The following is a 12,882-nucleotide window of genomic DNA, read 5'->3' on the forward strand; positions in this document are numbered from 1 at the left end:
AGAGGGCAGGGAACAGCAAAGCCAGTGAGCACTGAATGGAGCAGGCAGGAAACGTAAGCAAAGTGGCAGTTTCCCTCAGACCTCATCAACGGCCACACCAAGGATGAAGCATGTAAACATCCAGGTAGAGGGGAGGTTGTCAGGGTTCTTTTTATTGCCTTTGCTCTTTTTGAGACACTCTATAATTCAGGCTGACCTCAGATTCACAGTGACCCTCCTGCCTCAGCCTCCCGAGTCCTGGGATCACAGGCATGGGCCACCACACTCGCAGAGTTATCAGATTTGATGGTTTTTAAATCAAGACTTTATAGCATGTGACCTGTAGAAAATGTGTTTTACATATAGTGACATTTATGTCATCATGCATTGTTTACAAGCTGCCCAAAATGAAAAATAAAATAAACCATGCAAACATAAGAAAATAAAAGCTAGAGTTACTGTATTAGTAACAGGTGAAACTCTAGAAAAAGGAATTCCATCCGAGACAGAGAGGGACATGGCCTCACGACAAGGAGTCGGTTCGGTGAGAACTCACAGCCCAAAACGTGATACCAGCCACACAGTAATGAGCCAAAAACTGAGAGAACTACAGAAAAATCCTGTCCTAGGACTGGAGCTGGGTGGCCACTCCTCCCCAGCAATGACCAGAACAGTGAACAGAGCAGTCACTCCCCACGCCCACGAGAACATCCCACCAGAGGCAGCAAAGATCCCCGAGCACAGAACCAAGCTTGGCAGACCTCACAGAACCTCAGCCTCCAGCGGGCAGTGGCGCCCGAAATCGGCCAGCGGAAGGCATGGAAGACAGCCAGACTTCCCGGCACCTGCAGTAACAAAGTTTGGCCAGAGCCGTCGTATGTATGCGGGTGTGTGGAGCCCGTGTGATGCGGGTGTGTGGAGCCCACGTGATGCGGGTGTGTGGAGCCCGCGTGATGCGGGTGTGTGGAGTCCGTGTGATGCGGGTGTGTGGAGTCCGTGTGATGCGGGTGTGTGGAGCCCGTGTGATGCGGGTGTGTGGAGTCCACGTGATGCGGGTGTGTGGAGCCCGTGTGATGCGGGTGTGTGGAGCCCGTGTGATGCGGGTGTGTGGAGCCCGTGTGATGCGGGTGTGTGGAGTCCATGTGATGCGGGTGTGTGGAGTGTTCGAACTCTGGAAGGAGCCGAGCCCAGCCGTGTTAGAGCAGGACCACACACAGCAGGCTACAGTCTTAGCCAGTCGGTGTAACGCATCGCATTAACAGTCTACAGGAAGCAAAGCGAAGTTCCTTTTCCCCACAGCCCCCTGCATTCATTTCTGGGTGGGGCGGAATCTCGGCTGATTTAATTTGCAGCTCTCGAGTGACCAGTGATGGCGAGCATTTTCTCATGTATTCATTTGCTGTTAGAACCCAAGAAGCTGTACTCCTGCGTCTGGGAAGTGTCCGTTTCGGATGTCCATTTTCCGATCTGACCTTTAAATTTGGGGAGCCGACTTTTTTCAGTTCCTCTACGTCCTAGATGTTGGTCTCTTGTCTGAGCAACAACTGGTCAAGATCTTTTCCACTCTGTGGGTTGTCTCTTCACTCTGTTGCTGTACAAAAGCTTTTTCATAAACGGAGATTTCAGTTGTGGATTCTTTGTAGTAGTTCCTGTGTGATTGGCTTTTGCTCATGAAGTTTTCGCCTATATCCATGCCTTCAAAACTTCTACCTATTCTCTCTTCCACCAGATTTAGTGTTCATGTTTTTACATGTTTACATGGAAATCAGTGTGGAGATTCCTCAAAAAAACTAAGACTAGAGGTCACATTAAACCCAGCTATCCCCCTTCTGGGTACCTTCCCAAAAGAATAAAAAACATCATATGACAGCGATATATGTGTACCCATGTTTATAGCAGCACAATTTGTAACAGCTAAATCTTGGAAACAACCCAGATGCCCAGTAACCGATGAGCAGATAAAAAAGATGTGGGTTTTTAAAAAAATACAATTGGAGTACGACTTGGCAATAAAGAAGGATAAACTTGAGACATTTCGAGGTAAATGAAAGCACCTTGACGCCACACTCACAAGTGAAATAAATTTTGACACTTGTATATAAATATCACATTGTCTCTCTGATGTAAGAAACTAAGAGTATACATAAGGGCCAAAACGTATATAGATCTTATGAAAAAGGACAAAATTGTTGGAAAGGGAAACTAGAGGGGAGAAGGGAGAGAGGAAGGAAAAGCGACAGAAGGGGAAATAAGGACAAAATGGAGACAAAGCTTGCAAACAGGAGAGAAGGCGAGGCTGAAGGGCGGGAGGGGCGGGAATCAGATGGATGGCGCAGAGGTACACATGCCCTGCGGTGAATGTGACACTCATTGTGTATGTCTAAGCTGCACCAATAAACAATAAAAAATAAGGAAAAAAGATCAGGGTGTAGCTCAGTGGCACAGCCCCTGCCTGGCAAGCACAAGGTCCTGAGTTCAATCCCGACACCCCCTCAAAAAGAAACTAAAGAAAGAAAAACAAAGTGATTATCTCTGCAAATACAAAAACAGAAGCATCTGGCAAAATTCTAAACATATTTATGATTTTTTTTAAGTTCTGGGAAAAAAAAGTCACAGGGAACTTCTGAAGCTGACAAGGAGCACTCGGTAAGCATCTGACCCCCAGATCAGGAGCGAGGCGAGGCCACCACCCACCCCTGTCCTGCCACACATTCAGCAAGAAAAGGAAAAGAAACCGAGAGAGCCGGATAAGAAGTGAGACTCTGTTTGCTGGTGACAGTGACATTCCTGTCTATGCAGAAGAATCCCGGAGAATCTATGCAAGTGCCCTTGAGCTCGCAGGGAAATGTAACAAGTCATAAAATACATAATAAAACAAAAATCAGTTGCATTTCTACAAACATCTAGCAAGGAGGAACTGGGGTCTTAAAATTAAAAAACAAACACAACACCAAACAAGGAACTGCTTAGGTGTCAATTGTAACATATGCCAAGACACCTGCCAGCAAAACCCCTGAAAGAACTCAGAGCAAACCCCTCAAGGGCTGAGCTCCACGCAGACGCTGCTCCACCACGAGCACACGCTCGTCCTGCTGTCCTCACGGTTCCCGCAGCAGCTCCGCTCCGGGGCCCTCCTAAGGTCCTCAGCTGCACTGCCCTGGCTGCCTCGGAGTCCTGCACGGGTTCAGGGCGCTCCCTTCTCTCAGCTGGGAAGAGCCGGGCGTTGCCTGGTGCTAGCTCCAGTGATACGGTGAAGAGGCAGGGTCAGGTTTTCTGGAGCCACCCTTGACTGGACGGCAGTGGGCAGCCACACTCACCACATTTTGGTTGCTCTTCCCCAGGACTCTCAGGAAGACCTGCAGAGCCACCCCGGAGGTACGGAGTGACAGAGGAGCGCATTTGCAGGGGGGGGACTTGGAGGGAGTTCACGGAAACATGTTTTTACTGTAATCAATTTTTAAATTTAAACCTTCATCTCTTACTTGTTGACTCCCTTGCAGATTTAATGCAATCTCACAAGCATTTAGTAGAAAGGAAAATTAACCACCGTAGCCACTAGAAACCTGGAAAAGCATGATGACCTTGGAGATTCGCACTCCCTGAGTTCCAGGCTTGCTGAAAGTTGCCCTGAATTATGACCATGGGGACCAACACAGGCCACCGGACCAGATGCTGCCAGCAAGGTAGTCCATGGCTTTTGACAGAGCAGAAAAGCTGGTTAGCAGAGAAATCATAATCTCTTCCACAAGCTGCATGTGTTCCACTCAGTCATGAACTCATCAGCCCTCAGCCAATAATACCTCGCCCTTTACAACAAAAAACTCAAAGCGAAAACTCCATGAAATATTCACAAGCCCTAAAAGAAAACCGAGATGCAGAATCCGTGTGGTGTGGAGCCAGCAGCACGTCCAGAGAGGACACCAGTGGCACAGCCCACCACCAAGTGGACAGCCCGGCTGTGTCCAAGTGCAGACTTTCTGCTCTGCCGATCCGCAGACAGACTGACCCATGGCCTCCGCCACTTTCTTTTTCCTGGGACAAAATACCCAACACCCACGGCTTAGAGGAAGAGAGGTTTATTTTGGCTCACGTTTCCAGAAATTTCAGCTGGCCACGCACAGACAGGGCACGGAGGGGTCCTGGCAGAGGAGAGCCGTTTCGGGCCATGGGAGACAGGAGGGGGAGTGGGGCGCCAGCAAGGGGGAGGGGCCATTCCAGGCCCCGCCCTCGATCAGCCCCACCTTTGACCCAGGGCCCCTGGAGAAAGTCTCCATCCAAACTGTGTCACCATTTAAGGGAACAGAAAGACAAGTGATGGACCGAGGGGACACATTTTCAAGCCACATTTCTGGCCAAGCACTGGACCCCTGGTGGATATGTTTACTCTTTAAGGCTCTCGTGGGTTAGAGAAAGGCTACCTCCCCATTTGTGACAGAGGAAAGCAAGCGGCCAGGGGAGCACAGGGGAAGGTAGACGGGGTGAGTCTGTGGATCTTGGGGTGCCAGGCCTTAGCGAATCGCTTGCCATGAGAAGCATGGGACTCTCTGAGAGCAGTCTCGGGCCTACGCTGGGCCAGGTTGACCACAGAACAGGCTCAGCCCTAGAGCAGAACCCAGAGGATGAATTAAGCCAGCCACGTCATGTTGTGGCGGTATCAGTGAGAACTACTTAGTGAGCACAGGCTGGAATTCCTAGTGGTGAACGTGGACAAATGCAGGGAGGAGAGCGCTGGGCAGAGGACTGGGCAGAGGGCTGCTGTGACAGGTCACGAGGCCATCCTGAGATCCCACTCCATGCCGTGTGGCAGGCAGAGGCTCTGCGGAGGACTCCCACTGCCCACAACGTGGCTTCGGAATGCTGTGGATGACAAAGCAAAAACTACAGCGAAGGAGAGAACAGGTAGGAAGCCCGTGACCCAGGGGACATGCTGGCGGCCCCAGCAGGCACCCAGGACAGCCGCTCAGGACACCCCGAGAGGCCATAGCACTGCCACGCCTCATCTCCAGGCAGGACCGATCCACCCCTGAGGGACAGTAGAGCCACCCAGGGACAAAGAGGGGTCTGCAGAGACCTTCCAGTCCTCAGGTCACCAAAGACACAGAGACACTGGATTCTGTCCAGTCTACAGGCCAAAGGACACCAAGGTCAAAGCAGGGTGGGAGCAGATCCGGGACTGGAGCAGAGGACCAGCAGGGACCGCGGGCGTCTCGGAGCGGCATCGTACTGCTGTCCGCACCAGCGCCCTGCAGGTGCGGGCGGTACTGAGGGTGGGGTCCCTGGAGGAGGGCAGTGGTGGAAATTTCTGTACTGTTCTCGAAATCTGTCATACAGCTAAGGTCATCTTCAAGTAAAACACCAAAGCGTGAATGAAAAGCTCAGAACAGAAGCACACACGTGAGCTGCTTCTGAGACTCATGGAAGAGCGACGGCAGCCTCCTGGGTGTGTGACCACCTGGGCACAGTGCCCGCCATGGAGCGGCCGTGCTCAGGGACCCTCTCCACCCAGCACTGAGCAGTGAAACAATGACCAGCCTAGAGCCTCCATCACTGACTCAAGCCAGAGGAGGGGCTGCTGAGGTCCCAGCTTCTCGGGAGGCTGAAGCAAGATCACAAATTCGAGTCCAGCCTGGGCAACTTAATAACTGCGTTCATCGAAACTCATGCAACCTTGGGCAAAAAAATGGCTTGTGCAATATGCAAATTAAAATCACACTTCCCTAACGCCCCACATAATCCATTGCAGGGTTGAGATCTGTCTCTTGCTCTTTGCTGCTCACCTAAAGCAATGTGTCCCAAATAGAGGACACTTCCTCATCCTGTGTCCCTTACTGGGAAGATGATGTGAGCAGTTGGGGTCTCTAGGAGCCCGGGGCTGGGGTCTGGTGCTGGGCTGTCCCCATAGGAGCCCAGGAGCCGTCTCCTGCTTCTGCTCCTCACCCATCCTGCCTCTCAGTGGCCCCAGAGCATGGCTGCCTGGCCTGTACCTCCCCCAGCTGCAACCCCTGGCTCGAGGCCTCCAAGGCCCCTGCAGGGCCAGCACTGGAGCAGCCTGGGCAGCCAGAGCTCTTGGCAAGAGCTGCTCGAGCTTACTGCAGCTGCTGTCTCCCCCGAGCCCTGCAGCCCCCTTCCTGACCCCATTAATCGGGCCACATCTGGTGGTGGCACAGTGCATCTGGCGCTGATCTTACCGGAGGGGCCACATCCATCTTCCAGGCATGGCCATTAGGGCTGTGCCACTGCAGGTATGTGTCTACCTCCTCTTGCAGCCACCAAGCCACACCCTTGTGGTTCAGCCTGGTAGGTTTATGTCCTGCTGTTTCCCCCTTCTCCCCAAAACTGGCTCTCCTGGCCTGGGCACATTGACCACAGCCCAGGGGATTCCAGGGATACTCACAGCCCAGGGGAAAAAGGATGAGGTCACAGGTCACGTAATGCCAGGAGCACATGCTGGGATGGGGAGAAGAAAGGAGGCACCAGGCCTCGTGCTCAGTGCAGAAGCTCCAGCTGCTAGGACCAGGGTCCTGTCCAGAACCGATCTGCACAACTGTAAAGAAAACTCCCAAAGTAAGCGTTCACAACAGACAAAGTAAGAGTGGGGCTAGTGGGAACCAAGGCTGGCGGCCGTGCTGTTGTGAAAACGCACGCTGATCACAGACTCCACTTCCCACTGTGCAGCCAGCAAGAAAGTTCCAGGCAGCCCTGGGAGAGAATACCTGGGACCCCCTTCTGGCTTCTCCTCCAGCGCCACAAATTCCAGTTCCTTGTTAAGCATCAGGGAAAGGAGCTCAGGGCTTTTTTACAGATGCAGTGAGCGCTGAGTGGATATTTGAAAAGAGGTCTATTTTCCTTTGTACACAGAGAGAAGTGTGTATGTTCTCCCTCGGGGTTCCTGGAAGCCGCACCAGACCTCCATGCCCTTGGGGGGCAGTGTGTAGAAGAACTGGGGGTCAGAGACATCCTGTGGAGGGAAGACTTAGGTGACATACCCAGGCAGGGTGGGAAATGGGGTGCAGGGCACAGAGCCGGCAGCAGGAGGAGGCCCTGGCCAGGGCTGCAGCGGACGAGGCTGGCCAGGGGCTGCTCCCAGGGGGCAGGGCCATGGTCGGCAGGGAGGAGCTCGAGGCCCCAGCCACCTGCAGCCCCGCCGCCCCTACACTGAATGCTGGCACTTCTCGGACTTGTTGCTGGCAGACCCAGGGGCCCTGGGCCTCGACACTTAGCGGGGAAGCAGGTGTCCCCAGGGGGCCATTGAACGCTTCTGAGCACTTTAGACAGCAGACCCCCCTTGGCCATGCGCCCCTAGGCGAGATTCACTCCCTCCCGGTGGGCAGCGGGAGGCACTGGGCGAGCGCAGCTGGGCGGAAATGGTACTTTGCGTCCCGAGAGTGCCTCGGCTAATGCGCTCTCAAGGAGCCATCGATCGTCCTGGTGCTGAGAGGAGCCCAAGGCCGTCGTGAGCCCAGGCTGGAGGGGCCTGGTGACACCGCACAGACCTCAGCCCCGAGCCCAGGCCCCGTGGCAGGCACACCTGCGGGCACCACCTTTGGTCCTTACATGCTCAACCATTGCCACCCCAGCCACCCACTGTCCAGCGCCCTGCCTGCCTGGGTCCCCCCAGAGCCATTCCTTACCCGGTACCCTGCAGCACCAGCTCAGGCTGCCAAGTGCCTCCGATGGCTGCTGATGGCCCATCCTGGTGACACAGGGCCTGCCAAGAAGGTTTGTGTTTCTCACTCTGTGCTTGCTGAAACTCGCTGCACCCCAAGGCCACTTAACTCTAACCCTGACTCCTGGGGACATGGCCAGGTGGGCTGTCTGTCCCCACAGCTGTACTCAATGGGGTGACACTTGGGAACCTGGCCTAGAGGGGACTTCCAGGTGATGGAGGGCCTGGCACTGGGAGGTCATGGGCAGTGGGGGCAGCTGTCCTGTGAGTGACCGTCCCCAGTACCATCCCTCCTGGATCCTTGCAAAGCAAGAAGAGGCAGCTCAGAGCCCCAGAGGTCCAGGGGCCGCATCTGGCAGCGGCAGGAAGCAGGCGAACCTGGTGTGGCCCGGGAGCATGACCCTGGCTCCCTGCAGCCCAGGCTGCTGGAGGCGCTGCTGGCAAAGGCTCCCTGGGTTCTCCATTCTTTCCCATAAGCTACCTGGGGACAGTGGGCAGCAGGCGGGTGCCATGGCCCCAAGGGCTGGCACAGCCTGAGCGCGGTGCCCCTTCCCGAGTGTCACTGCTGGACACCAGCCTGGCCCTGTGTCCCAGCGCACAGATAGGCTCGGAAGCACGTTGGTCTCACTCCTGCCCACATGGGACAGGGCGGGCACCACTGGCCCCGCTCACACAGGAAGGAAGAGTCAGGGCTTGCTAACTGCGTCAGCCCCTCTTAGGGAACGATCTTCAGGCAACAAGATCTAAATCTGGGCAGCTAAGCCACTCCTGAAGCAGCCCCTGTGCCCCTCAGGGTCCTCCTATAGGGCAGAGCCAGCCTGAGGTCCCCCGTCCTCAGGGCTCCGCCAGGGCTGTTCCATCCATCTGTGATGTTGGTCCCTGTGCCCCCTCTTCTATCCTTTGCTGACCGAGCCTGGGCCATGGCCAGCCCTGCCCCATACCCAGCACCCTAGGCACAGGTACCAGCAGGGCCATGGTTTAAATGTATATGAAATCGGGCAAAGCTAACGTAGAAGGTACATATACGAAAAGCCAGAAAGCCCAGCTCACCAAGATGCATCACACTGCTGCTAACACCGGAAGCGTCGCCCACAGGCATCTCACACACTCATCAAATGCAGCCCTCAGCACACACGCCCAAGCCGGCAGTGCCTACTAGGCCGTGCCACACAGCAATTCATTAGGCCTTCGAAGATGCGTTCCTAACGAACGCTTCCAGGAGCCACAAGTGGGGTGCATGTGTGTCCCGGAGGGGCTGAGGCAAGGGCATCAGAAGTCCATGCCCTGGCTGGACAACATAGCAGCTCAGCAGGATATTGTCTCAAAGCTTAAAAAAGAAAATTAAGAAGGCCTGGAGACGTAGCCCAGGGAGAAGTCAGCTGTCTCCTGTGTTCCTCAGTCCCACCCTCTACAGAACAGGAGACACCACGGCACCTCGAACCTGCTGGCATGGGTGGAATGAGGGCTGATGGTCCTGGGGAGACAGAGGGACTGATGCTGGTCAGAAGCCCCTGGAGGCATCCGCTCCTCCTCCCCGTGCCCGGCGTGTGGCAGCGTGGTTCCAGGTCCATTAATGACCCCTGACCTGGGTGTCCAGACACCTGGGTGTCTGGTGTACGGCTGTCAGGTGCAGAGCTGAGTGGTGAAATGCAGTAACAGCTGAGAAGGCATGAGCACCCCACTGTGGGAAGCAAGCAGGTAGAAGGTGGGGGTCACAGTGCCCTCTGGGCGCCCCCTTGCCCACGGCCCTGAGTCGGGGCCCCACAGTTGAGGGTTCCACCACTATGGATTGCCACGGAGTGGACAGACAGCAGGATGCAGAGCGAGAGGGTGGAGGGCTGCCGCTTCCCAGGGCGTGGAGTCCTCGGGGCCAGGAAGCACAGCACCCTTGTCCCAGCAGCTGGCTTAGTGGCAGACAAGGCACCTCCTACGTGCACTGCACGCTTACTGCACAGGGCCGTATTCCACTGTGGGGGCAGCGAGGCCTCGGCTTCGTCACGCTGTCTCCACAGCCTAAGGGTCCTGTGTACTTCCTGTGTCGAGATGGGGAAACTGAGGCTGGCAAGGAGAGACAAAGGGTCCAGCATCTCCCTCACAGGAGACCCAAGGACCCCGTACAAACCCCTCCCTCTGGCCCTGGCTTCTTCCCGTCCTCTGTCCTCTGCACAGCTCGGGCTCCTCCCCCTCCCGCCAGCCTGGCCTGCGGTCTGGAAGAGCAGCGGAGAGGGCTGAGAGCAGTGCTGTCCCCAGGCCACCTCCCTCCCGCCCTGTGGCCCCCTGGGCTGTGGCGCTCAGCGCTGAGTGCCCAGCCGATTAATTGTCGGAAAGCACTTAGACACTCTCAGGCGACAAGCACCGTGTCCCAGCAACATTGTTTCATTACGGTCCTAGGAGACCAAGCCATCAGCCAGGGCCTGAAAACAGGACTCAGAGCCAGCAGCCAGGCCCTCTCCGCCTGGGAGTGGCCCTTGGGGACAGTGGCGGGTCACTTAATTTCCTGCAAAGCCCCAGCCTGGCTGTCCCCGAGCAGAATGCCAGCCAGGATGGTGATCATGGCGCAGGAGAAGACACAGATAGAGACAGGGAAAAGGACGGCCCTGTGGCCTCACACGCCCCGGGGCAGTGCCCAAACCTGGGCCCTCACAGGACGCCAGGGGCTCTGCAGACTCCAAGTGTGATGAGCAGGAGGATGCTGCCTGCACTCAGGACTTGGGTGCAGCCCTGTGTTTGTCTTACCCACAAATCCGGGCCCTCCCCAGGTCCTGCCCTGGAGAACTGTCCGCTCATCCGCTCATTCCTTCCGCAGAAGCCTCACCAGGCCTGGCCAGGTCCTGGGGAGACCAGGGAAGGAGCTGGACACAGTGGTGCTTTGGAGGGCTGCCCACAACAGCCGCAGTCTCTGACATGTACCCCTTGGGGTACGGGGGCTGTTAGGGTGCAGAGGAGAGGACTCGGCTGGGTCCCCCAGAGGAGGAGGCGGAAGACGGGGTGTGTGTGAGCCCAGCTGCGGGTCTGGCCGCCGCCTCTTTACACCCTGTCTGGGGGGCTGTCTGCTGGTGACACAGCGGATGCCCGTAAAAGAGGAATTGCTTGTCCCGGCCCTGGCCCAGCCTTCCGCCCATGCCCGGCCTCATCTACCTGAAATCAAAAGTGACCAAAGTCCAGCCTCGTGTAGCTCAGCCTTAGCCACAGAGTGAGGTCTAAGGACACATTTGTGCAGGGGCTGCAGGGCAGTGCGTCCCTGGAGGTTGCTTCCCGGCCCCATCCCTGCCTCCTCCCCTGGGCCGAGGTCCCCAAGCTGCTCCCACCTTACCCTGAGCAGAGCAGCCCGCTCTCTGCACAAAACAGTCTCTGGGATGACCACCGGCACGCCTGGAGGGGGCACTCGGTCTGCCTGCTCCATGTCATTTGCACTGGGGGGACGTTCTGTCCCTCCTCTGCCCTCCCTGAGCTTGCCGGGCACCGCGCAGCTGTGACGATCCATCCCTGCCAGTGCAGCACACAGCTCCGGGCCCTGGGAAAGGTCCCTACACATCAGTACTGTGACCTGTCCCCTGCCTGCCGTGATTAGTCCCACACAGGGCTCTGTGCCTCTTTGGAGCCCCACCCCAGCTGGTACAGTGCCCAGGAGCAGGCCCAGCAGCACCAGCCTCTGGCTGCTGGTACAGCCTACGCCATCCCAGGGAGATGTGGTGGGCAGGGGACGAGGCCAGGGCATGTCCCCCTGCCACCCCCACATCCCCAAGGACAGCATGAGTTTGGTGAGGGCTGCCTGTGTGCGGGGTCTGCAGCCTGAGGTCATGCCCTCTCTGGACCTGTGGCCTTCTTGGTGACCTCTCGTAAGCACTGGGACCGGGAGCTGAGGGTGGCCCCTGCTGTGGGGCCAGTTGTTCTGCTATGAGGCCCTCGCTAGCCCCACCTGAGCCACCGTGGGTCCCCTGAGGTCACTGCCTGTCCCTGCCCACCACAGGACCCCACAAGCAGCAAGCTCCAGCAGTGACCCAGGCCATGCCAACCTGGGGACTTCAGTGCCCTGAAGGCTGAGGGCTGGACGGTGACCCAGGATTCAGAAGAAGAAGGAAGCCATGAGCAGACCCTGCGCCCCGGGAAGCCATGTGCCCCTCACCTGCTGGTGACCAGTGGACACTGGGTCCCGGGCTGTGCCAGGGCTCAAGTCCGTGGGTCATGTGTCCACTGGGCCTGATTGCGGGGCCCAGGCAGGGACTCAGGAGTCACCCCGAAGTCAACACTGCATCCACAGGAGCCTTCCTGCCCTCAGCCAGGGAAACAGAAACCCTGTCACGGCTGGGGAGGTGGATGGCGCTGGCAAACAACCACGCCTCCGGACACACAGAGGAAGAAGGCTCTGACAGATAGGTGGCTGGGGCTGCACCCTCTGTGCAGGCCTTGTTCTCAGATATCCCATGAGCACCATGAGTGACATTCTGGATAGAATGGACACCCAGTCACCTCAGGGAGTAACAGAGGCTCCAGATGTTATGAGGAGCCCTCAGAGAGGTGCAAAGGTCCTGGGGCAGATGCAGCTGGCAGGGAGGCAGCACAGGAATGGGTCCAGAGCACCCAGCAGCCCCGCTCTGCCCCCTCACCTTGTGGCAGTTCTTTGGGCCTCTCCATGTTTGGGTGTCCATGTTTGGGCTATAGGCACGGGGCCGCAGTTATGGGCACAGGGCTGCAGTTCAGGCCCTGGACAGCTCTTGCCAGTGTCTTGGGCCAAGCACAGGGGAAGAGGGGGGTCATACGAGGGGTGCTGCAGCGGAGTGGGCAGCGCTGGGAAATCCTGTCACTCTACCCTCTGTGTGTCTTATCCTGGAAGGGTACCTGCCATTGTCCCCCATGCAAGGAAACTCCTCACACACCCCGTATTGCTTGAAAGATAGGGAAACTGAGGCAGGGAGCACCAAATGGCCTGTCTCTGAAGAGGTGGCACCAAGATTCAGGTGAGGCTATATTCATCCAGAGACTGAAGCCCATGGAAGTCAGGTCACAGATGACATCAAACTGGACTACACAAGGGGACGCCCTGAGCACTAGGCACCCACCAAGCACTTCTGGTGGACTGGGCACCCACCAAGCGCTTTCTGTGGTCTGGTCTCTCACCAAGCACTTTCCGTGGACCGTGTGGTCACTGGCACCTCACTATTTCGTCCCCACAGCAAGCAATGCTGTGTTTACCAAGCCCCTCGCCTGACCGGGCACCCCAGGAGCCCCGGTGGGAG

The 12,882-nt window shown here is 56.8% G+C and overlaps 1 long non-coding RNA gene across 4 annotated transcripts; it reads right to left on the reverse strand.

Moving 5' to 3' along the window:
- Nucleotides 1-125: 125 nt before the first annotated feature.
- Nucleotides 126-11,193, reverse strand: LOC134471416 (uncharacterized). 4 transcript variants are annotated; one of them, XR_010040897.1, is made up of 5 exons: nucleotides 10,959-11,193; nucleotides 10,382-10,476; nucleotides 7,611-9,678; nucleotides 6,374-6,937; nucleotides 126-4,836 (listed from the first exon to the last, which is right to left on the reverse strand). It is a non-coding gene; the product is annotated as an uncharacterized LOC134471416 (long non-coding RNA). The 4 variants fall into 4 exon arrangements; XR_010040899.1 differs by having other exon boundaries at nucleotides 7,611-7,687; nucleotides 9,087-10,476; XR_010040898.1 differs by having other exon boundaries at nucleotides 6,374-6,523; nucleotides 6,693-6,937; nucleotides 7,611-10,476.
- Nucleotides 11,194-12,882: the final 1,689 nt, after the last annotated feature.

Source organism: Cavia porcellus, unplaced genomic scaffold, assembly GCF_034190915.1.
Source record: "Cavia porcellus strain 051 isolate PalLab524CR breed Dunkin Hartley unplaced genomic scaffold, mCavPor4.1 scaffold_18, whole genome shotgun sequence".
NCBI lineage: Eukaryota > Metazoa > Chordata > Mammalia > Rodentia > Caviidae > Cavia > Cavia porcellus.